We start from the raw sequence: 9,376 nt of genomic DNA on the forward strand, positions 1-9,376 counted from the left end.
CTGCCGGTGCCAGGAGCCCGACCAGCTGGTTTCTCCCCGGGATCCAGCGGCAGAGCTGAGATGGGAGGAAACAAACGCTCGTTTGGATGCAAACGGTTATGCGCCTTTAGCAAAAGGGCAGGATGAATTATGAAACGCAAAGGCGAGATAAGTGGATCCTGTCACAGCACTTACCCTCCATGCCGCAGGATCGAAGCGGCTGCTGGCTGCGATGGGCTGCATGGCACACACAGCCCGGGCTGGGAGGGAAGCTTCCCTATTCCCCTACCGACAAAGAATTCCGCATTACTGACTCCGGCACATCAGAGGGCTGGTAAATACGGAGAAGCATCGTGCCGAGAAAAGCGAGCACGTGGAGTATTCCTGTGGAGGGTAATAGGGATGCATTTTCCCTTAGCTGGGCTTCAGAGCTGCTGGAGGGATGGGAATTAAAGACATCCAGGTGAGCACAGAGGAGGAGGAAGAGGAAGAAGAGGCCAGGAAAAGTGAGGAAGTAATTTCCTGGGCTGTTCTGGGCAGGATGCAAGGAGGTGGTGACAGCCCAGGACACAGAAAAAGCTGCTTCTCCCCTTGGAAAGTAATGCCTCGGCAGGCATTATTACAGCTAATTCAGGATCTGACATGTTGCTGTTTCCATAGATGGACATGGAAAAGAGTTTCTTTTGGATTAAGGAGTCACTTGGCTAACACCGGGCTGAAATTGCCCAGATCCTGATTGTGCTCCTCCATCACCCCTGTGGCTCTGGCCCAAAGCAGGCAGGTGCTGCAGAAGATCACAACAAAGTGAACATGAAACAGCAGTGCTCTGGTGAGCCAGGGTTATTGGCTTGCGTGATTTCGCTGCCAGTCTCATTTTTCCCCCCTAAGCCATGTTTCCTATTGTTGTTTCATTATTTTTTTGAAGTAGTGCATGGGTGACCAAACAAAACTCAAAAGGTGGGATTCCTGCCTTTGTGGTGGCTGAGAAAATCTCGGAGATGGGAGTGCCAGATGTTCTGCAGTGGGGAAGAAAATTAAATCCAAAGCTGTTCTTTTCAGTTGATGTGGTTTTAAATAAAACACATGGTTTGGGAAGCCCAGTTGGCATGTTTGGAGTACTTGGGGCTAGCACTGCTGGTGAATCAAGCAGCTGTTTGATCCAAAATACTTCTCGAGTTCTTATTTCAGTTTCTTCTGGGGCAAAGGAAACAAAGCACCTGCAAAGCATCCTTGCCTCGATGGCATCTCAGTGTCACCACCTCTGGGGCACGGCGTGCAACTCGGTGCCACTCAGCCTGCTCAGGCCCTGGGTGCACAGGTACCCCAGCAATAGAGGCATTGTAAACCTGCCGGGATCTCCCCCTCTGCAGCCCTCCGAGATTGCAGCCATGTGCACAATTGACTTTAAAGCTTGTAAGTATTGCAGCTAAACTCATATCAGCATGGCAAACTCATGTGAGTTTTATGAGATTTCTTCTTCGCAGCACTGAAAAGGATTTTATTGAGTAGTTTTAAAACAAAACCATAAAGTACTTTTATTCCCTTCTGGTTTTGCTCTCTTGTAAAAAAAATCTAAGCTCACAGACTTCACTGCTGCACACTGATACTTCACTCCCTTATTTGTTCAGCTAAATAATGCAGTGAATCCTTGTTTAGGTCCTTCTCCAGTGATACCTGCAAGACTGTGCACACACAGCCACAGCCACACTGCAAAGATGTAGAGGGTGCCTGAAGCCCAGAGCTTGTGGGTGCCCTTGCAGTATTCCACCTTACACCCCTGCACTTCAGCACATCAATAATTTCCTTCCTGTTCAAGCAAGCGTTTCCACTGGCCCAAATTGCTGATGCCGGAGGATGCTCAGGAGCTGAACCCGTGGCTGCTAGCACGAGAATTAATTTTGTTCTATGCTGGATTTTACTTTTATTTTCATTTTTAGCAGAGTCCAGGGTGGCTGTATCAATCAGAAAAAGCCTGACAGTGCAAAATGCCGTCCCTGCCAGCATCCAGCCTGCTCCTCACAGGTTTAAAGCTATATAGTTGCCTTGTGCACACAAGAACAGGGCTGCTGGGCTGGAAATGGGGGCATTAGCCCATGGAAAGGACCTTGGGAGTCACCCAGAGCAACCTTCAATCCTCCTGTGTTTGTGGTTGGGGGGTAGGAGCATGCACGGAGCTGATTACAGCGCCTCAGGGCAGTGCTGCAATGCCCTCACAGCACCTTCTTCCCTCCCAGCGTGGCCCTGGGAGCGCATCGCCACCCCCAAGCCTGCCTGCTCCCTGGGGAGGGCTCTGGGGAGCGCAGAGTTAATGCACAGCTTTCCCCTCCGCAGCGCATTCCGACAGATGTGGATTAGTCATTATACACCTCGGTGGGTTCGCTTTTGCCTGCACAAGCACTGGAAAACGAGCCCAACGGTACAGGAAACATGCAGCAGGAGCTGCTCAGCAGCCCCAACCTCTCTCCGTTATCCAAGCAAGGCGGCCAGGAACACGCCCATCGTGCAACCCAGGAATCGCCCGTGCTCATGCGTCTGTGGCACAGGAGGTCTCTGCGCAGCTGCACACCCCCAAATCTCATATGTTTAGGGCACTGCAAAGAGCCCCCATCCCAGTGGACTGGAGGAAAGACCTGCCGTTGAGCCAGTGCATCCATTTAATGGGGCAGATGGTTGTTTTCCCCCTGGGAGCTGGTCAAGGGAGGCTGCATTCCCCAAAAAGAGGATTTCTCCATCACATGTGACTGCCAAGGAGCTCCAAGATGGGTGGTGAGGGCCGGGGCTGCCCACGAGACACAAGGGGACACACAGGGCTGCCTGTCGCAGCGGCATCCGTCTCTGCAGAACGAGCCTAGGGTAATGTCTTTAGGCAAGAGTTATGCTGTCTCCTTCCCAAACAAAAGATATATGTCATTAAAGCTCAGCTCTTGTGTGTATCCAGAGCTACAATGACTATTCCCCCTCCCCTCGTGGGGGTTTACAGTGTCTACAGTGTCAGACTGCAGTTAAGCAGCAGTGTAGGATTAACCCATCGCATTCCCAGAGCATTAGCCTGGGAGCAAGAACTTTGCCCAAGAGCCTCTTTGACTTCCCTCCTTGAGCTGCCTCAGAACCCCCATCCCAGGGGCCTGGGAAGTGGTGGGAGAGCTGGAGAGGACCCAGACACAGCACCTAAAGCTATCAAAGGGAAATCTGTGGCAGCCCTTGGGGTGCACAAGCCTTTGCATGTCCCCGGTGCCATGGGGCCCTCTCAGCCGCCGGCAGCACAAGCAGCAGCACGAGCAAAGCCAGGCACCCAGAAGCACCCTGGCTGCCTGCTATTCACACAGCAGGCTCTCCCAGCCCCAGGCCAGGGCTGCTTTTTCTGATTTATGAGCCACTTAAAGTCACATATGGAGCAATCAGGGGAGATTTTTTTTTTTCACCCTTTGCTGCAATTTTTAAGTTGGCTGCTCACCATCTGTCTTAGTTACTTTCCTTGTTTAGCAGCAAGTGTGCAACATTGAGCTTTAGCTGTGTGCTCCTAAGCCGTGCCAGGGGGTGGCAATGCACTTTACCTTACCCTCAGATAGTCAAGATGTGGGAAAAACATCCCATGTCACATTTTGGACTGTTCAGCCTAAAACTGAGACTATTACCCTGAGATGGGTAAACACATCCCTCCGGGTCCATCCTCCCCGGGAGACACAGCGTGAGCGATTAAAAGAAGACAGGCTTCCTCGCAAGGGTTCTGGGCAAATTTGGGGTAAAAAGGGGGGAAAAGGGTCAATATTTGGGGCAAAAGCATCAGCTGTATCCACTGGGATGGCTCTGGAAATGACAGTGCCCAATTAAACACCCCTTCTCACCCCCCCTTGCCCAGCGCCTGCAGGGAGGCAGGATTTTCCCCAGCCAACATGGGGGTCCCACAGGAAAGCACCGCTGCTCTTGACAGTGCTGCCATGAGCCATATCTTTCCTTCTGTCCTTCTGCAAACACGAAGCCTAAATATTTGATGGAGCCAAGCAGCTTTTCCCAGTGCTAGGAAGGAAATGCTGCACTGTGTGAGCAACCCAGGGCTCTCCAGCTAGGAAAAGCCAACCTTAGGGGTTTTGCCCTGCCCACGGAAAAGCCGCTGGTTAGGGGAGAGGGGCACCGGGGAGGTAATGCCAGCCAGCTCTTGCGGGAGCCAGGGACTTGCTCAGGCAACACGGTGCATTGATCAGCTGAGGGGTCTCTCTGCCTGCCAAGCTGCAGCCCTGCTTGGCTTGGCAGAAGCTCATCGATCTCCATGGGCACAACCGCGGCTTGGGTTTGTAGGGAAAACATGCCCTGTGGGACTTGCGGTTCACACGGCTCCAAGTGGGGCCAGTGCCAGTTGTGGGGACAATTCCAGCATAGCTGCCCCAGGGGGAGTTTGGGTGATGCTCAGGGGATTGGGAAGGAAATACAGAGTAGAAAATTAACTCCTTCCAGCCAAGTGTAACCTTACCATGTGTTTACCAACCACTTCTCCAGGCTCATGGCCGTGCAAGCTCTGTGGTTTGGTCGGAGCATCTTCCCAGGGGTCAGCCACAGGCCCCCTGTGTGATACGGCAGCACAGGGCAAACTCACGGGAATGAAGCCAGGCTCATGAGCTGGCCAGAGAAAAGCTCAGGAGCCACCAGTGAAGGGCAGGGAGCGCAGAGGTGCTAACCCAGCCCCCACCAGCAATCCTAAGCCCCAGCACAGGGCAATTCTGAAGACCTCCACTGTGGTGGCAGCCCCAGAAGGTTTTCTTCCCTCTTTTTTTTTTTCAGGAGAGCCCTCTCCAGCCACTCTGGCTGCACAGAAGCCTTTCAAAGCCACACTCTGGCCATAATCAACACAGCAGAGTGTGCCAAACCCCGGCGCTGGTTGCTCCTTGGCCATGGGTAGACGAGCCCAGCTCTGCTCTCCTCAGCCACAGCTGGCAGAGACATTGAGGAAAATTAAGACATTACCCCAGTGATCACCCTGATGACCATCTGTGTTCAAATTGTCCCTGCTCTTGTCATGTGTCAGCTCCTTCCCAGGTACCTGCAAGCCTGCAGGCAGACAGAGCTGCAAAACTGCTGTGAACAAGCTCAGGAGAGGAACGATGAGCCAGGCTGGGCATAGGGCAGCCCCCAGCCTCCCTGCAGCATATGGAGCGCTGGCACCCTGGAAATCCTGGGAGCTGCTTGTGGGGCGCTGGTGGCTGGGGTGGGGATGAGCAACAGCACATTCTCCTCCCATCGCTGAGCTGTGCAGCCTCTTTTGTGAGTGTGGGAAGGATGCTCAGCCCCAGTTGCTGGTCCATTAGCTCCCCTTCCTGCAATCACCTTCTCCAGCTGCTTCATCTCCTGCTGAGGCCCTGAGCTGCATGCGGCAGCGCAGGGAGGGATGCCCGGCTGCAGGCAGTGTGAACACAGTCGCATGTGCTGTGGTGGGAGGTCGTGAGCAGGTTACCCAAACACAGCTGCGCTCCTGGTGTGGAGAAGAGCGCGGGCCGAGGCTGCAATGCCAAAATATTGTCAAATGCCCTCAATGCCTCGGGAATGGTGCTTGCTGCCACCCCAGCTCCTCTCCATCCAGCTCCCAAAGTCACCAGGTCACCAAAATGAGCTGGTTTCACACTTCCTTGCAGCCCCTCTCCGACAGCTGGAAGCACTGGGGAGAGCAGTGGGGGCAGCGATGGCCCCTAAAACATCCCTGCCTGCCCAGCCCCTGCCTGCTCCAGCACAGCCCAGGCTTGTCCTCATTTCAGGCTGGGCGAGCGGCAGCCCAGCCTCAGAGGTAGCGAGATGATGCCAAACCTCCTAATGGAGCTTGACAGCAGTGGGATTAAAAGCACAAGTGAGATCACAACCCCTCTACAATCAGTTTCTGCCTTGGGAGAGGTGAACCAGAAAAGAAACCTCCTGGCAGCAGGGAGAGATGAGCCCACACACACGTGGGGTAAGGGCAGCAGGGGCTGGGGGGAACCCCACCTGTCCTAAGCCCTCCTCACTTGCCGTACCAGCCTGCTGGCAATAGGAGCAGCACCAGTGAAGTTTCACCAGCAACAGCCCCAATTCCAACCAGTCTCATGGGCTGGTACTTCTACTGCCCTAAACTTTGGATGCAGGGCAGCCCACACCACGCACTGCTCACCCCTTCCTCTTGCCACCTGCAAGCTCAAGGCAATGCACAGCACCTGTAAGGACCCATCCTTCTCCCTCTCCTCTGGGTGCTGCACTTGGAGCAGTGCCACTGATACTGGACACAACAACCAAGCAGCCATATCTGAGGTGGAGACAGGAGAGGAGATGGGAGGACTCACTCCGATGTGAGTGGGTGCTCAGCAGAACACCCGCAGCCCCTGTTTCTGCAGGACAGGGTGCACAGACCCTCCCAGCTGGCACCAAGCTCCGTCCACCCCAGAGCACAGCCCCAGTTCAACAAAAAGGCAGCGCTGACGTTTCCCACTCAAGGGATGCTCCAGCAACACTACTGCTGCCCCAGGTCTCCTTCATCCTCCTTCCCACAGGAACATCTCGGCATCTCCCCCAAACCCACTCAAATGGGCTTCTGTAGAGATGAAGTGGAAGTTAACTGGCATGAACCATCCCAGGGGTGGCCACCAAGTCACCCTCCAAGAAGCCAGCAAGGCACAACCACTGTCCCCGTCTCTGCTCACCTGAAGCCCAGCAGCCAGAGGCTGCTCTCCTGCCAGCAGATGTTTGCTCTCAAGAAAATGCAGGACAAAGTGGGGCTTTTTACTGCAAGAAAAAGGAAGTCACTCCAGGGACTGGTGCATGTGCTCAAGAGCAGCAGAAGAGCTGATGGGTTTTGGCACAGTGCTGAGGCTGAAAACCTAGCTGCAGCTCCAGACCTTGTTTTGCAGCGACCTGTACCAAGAACTGGCTTTTTCCTTTTTCTTGTCAAAAGGAAAGAAAAAAGAAATCCTTCCAGGTCAGAGGAAAGAAAAGCATTTACTCATGGGTCAAGTGAAACTATCTGATGCAGGGTTGAGTGCCCTTTTATACTCCCCAGACCAGGAAAAGATTCCATTTCCATCTGAAAAAACATCTAAAAAGACAAAAGGTTTTTGGGGTCACCACCACTCAATTTTGGTTTTTAAGCTGAAATGACTTGCTGAATTGAACCCCACTTTGCAAAGCATGGATCAACCCAAAAGTACAGAAGGGTGGGGAGGGGACGGACCAGTGCATCGATCTGGAAAATTTCAGCCATGCTGATATAGCACCAGTCCCAGAGGCCACCACAGGGGCCAGCCCAGGACCGCTCATGTCCCCAGCCTGCAGCTCAGGTACCCCAACCTCTGCTCCTGCCAAGCCTGGCTGTATGCCGGCAGTGGGGGTGTTTGGCTGCCTCCGCAGCACTTTGTTCATCTGAAGTGAGCTGTCATTTTCCACCCTCCTCCTCACCAACCAAATGCTTCCTGACAGCCCGTTTAAAATTTACAGCACCCGATTACCACCACGGCCAGGCAGCTGCTCACAGACATCAGGAGAAACTCTTCTCTAACCCTCACCCTCAAAACCAAAATCCCTACCCAGAGCATCACTCCTTGCCCTTCCCAGGCCCACCCACGCCCAGGGGCTGCCAGGGAGCACAGGGGCCCTTTTCGAGCTAGTCCTGGTTCAGCTCTGCTCTCACACGCACGGCCCCAGCCAAGGGAACCCCATCACCGAAATGCCAGCATCCCAGGGGGGAGGAGAGCTGCCCACCCCTGCTCCCCACACCTTGGGGGGCTGACCCCATACATGGCCTGAGTCCATTAGCAAGTCCCCAGAGCGCACACCTTGCCGGTGTTTTGCTTAACCCCGGCTTTTAGGAAGAGCTGCAGAGCTGTGCTGCCTTTCAATTTTTAATTTGTCTAAACATTTTGGTCCTCTCCCCTGGGGACTCCCAGTCAACAAACTGCTAGCAGCACAGCTGCCCCATAGTTATAGGGAAGGTGGAAACTGGGGACAAAGGCAGCTACACCCCAAGCTGCTCTCCTTTGGAGGAGCATGACCCCTTTGCACAGTCACCCCAAGACGAGGGGCACCCACACAGTGGGCCCCCAGTGCCCCATGGAGATGCTCAAGAAGGATGGGGGTATCCCCCCAGGCCTTCCTAGAGGGATGTGACACCTGCAGAGACAAGGTTGGCACAGGGCGGAGGAACATCCCCCTCCTTTTCATCAGACACCCCCATGGGATTGGGTCCCTCCAAATGTCACAGCTTGCTCGGGTTCACCCCAGTATCTGGAACAGCTCTGCCCTGGAGCAGGGACAAGAATACAGCATCACTTTCCAGTCCCAGAGGTGTCTTTCTCTTTTTCCACTGCCTTAAGCAACAAATGTACAAATAGGGACCCGCTGGGCATGAGAAACATGACTGGAGAAACACGATCTGAGCTGCTCTGGGAAGTGAGGTGTCACAGCAGGGCTGGGAAGATCAGCCCAGGTCACCCTGGAGCAGGCGAGCAGCTCCAGGTGGATTTTCTGTCCCTCATGTGCTGGGGGCAAGGGGGTCCAGGCTCAGGGTTAAGGCTCAGCTCTTCACACACCTTTTCTCTTGACTGGAAGGGTATGGAGAACTGATCAAGTATTTGCAGACAACACATGAATGGCAACAACTCCCTGACCAGTTAAGCATCAGAAAAGGTACATGGGATCACAGCAAAGCCCAGTAACCTGACTCCAACAGATACCCAGGGACAACATGCAAAAAGGGCAATGGGCAGCAGGTCATAGCTCCTCCCTCCAAAAACTAGCAGATTTTGGAGCTCTCAAGTCACAGGGGATGCTGTGATGCTGCTCAACCCTAGCTGGCTCCCTCTCACGAATTTGCCTGCTCCTTTTCTGCACACACACAGGCTCCCAGCATCCACACCTGTGCTTTCCAGACCCCACCAGCATCTGCCCATCCCCAATTTCCCAGGACAGCCCATGCTGAGCAGCAGTGGGACCCACCCCCATAAGCTCCCAGTGACACCTCCAGGAAGCCAAGATACCCACCTTGCCCCAGGCAGGGACCAGGGACAGAGGCAGCCCCAGCTGGACAGAGGGATGCTGCCCACTCACCCAGCAGAGGCTTCCTCTGCTCCTCACCTCTCTCACCCTCCCAGAACCCTCCCTCCCAAGAGAGGGGTTTTAGGCTGAAGGGAGCTGAGCCACCAGAGCTGGCCTCAGCCACTGCCCAGCAGTGATGGGGACAGGGTGTGCTCCTCCAGACCGCTAGCTCCTGCTGCAGCTGAGGACAAGAAGGTGAGAGGATGTGGGTGTCTCCTCTGGACACCCCACCCTAGCCCCACTTCTCACCTTCTTGAAGCCAAAAAGGGACTTCTGCAGCAGAGACAGTGGTGCTGGGGACAAGTCCTCCGTCGTCCAGACAGCTCCGAGCAACCTCAGCTCTGTTTCAGTAGCT

The sequence above is a fragment of the Athene cunicularia genome (genome assembly GCF_003259725.1).
Source record: "Athene cunicularia isolate RWA chromosome 8 unlocalized genomic scaffold, athCun1 chr8_part1, whole genome shotgun sequence".
In the NCBI taxonomy this organism is placed as follows: Eukaryota; Metazoa; Chordata; class Aves; order Strigiformes; family Strigidae; genus Athene; species Athene cunicularia.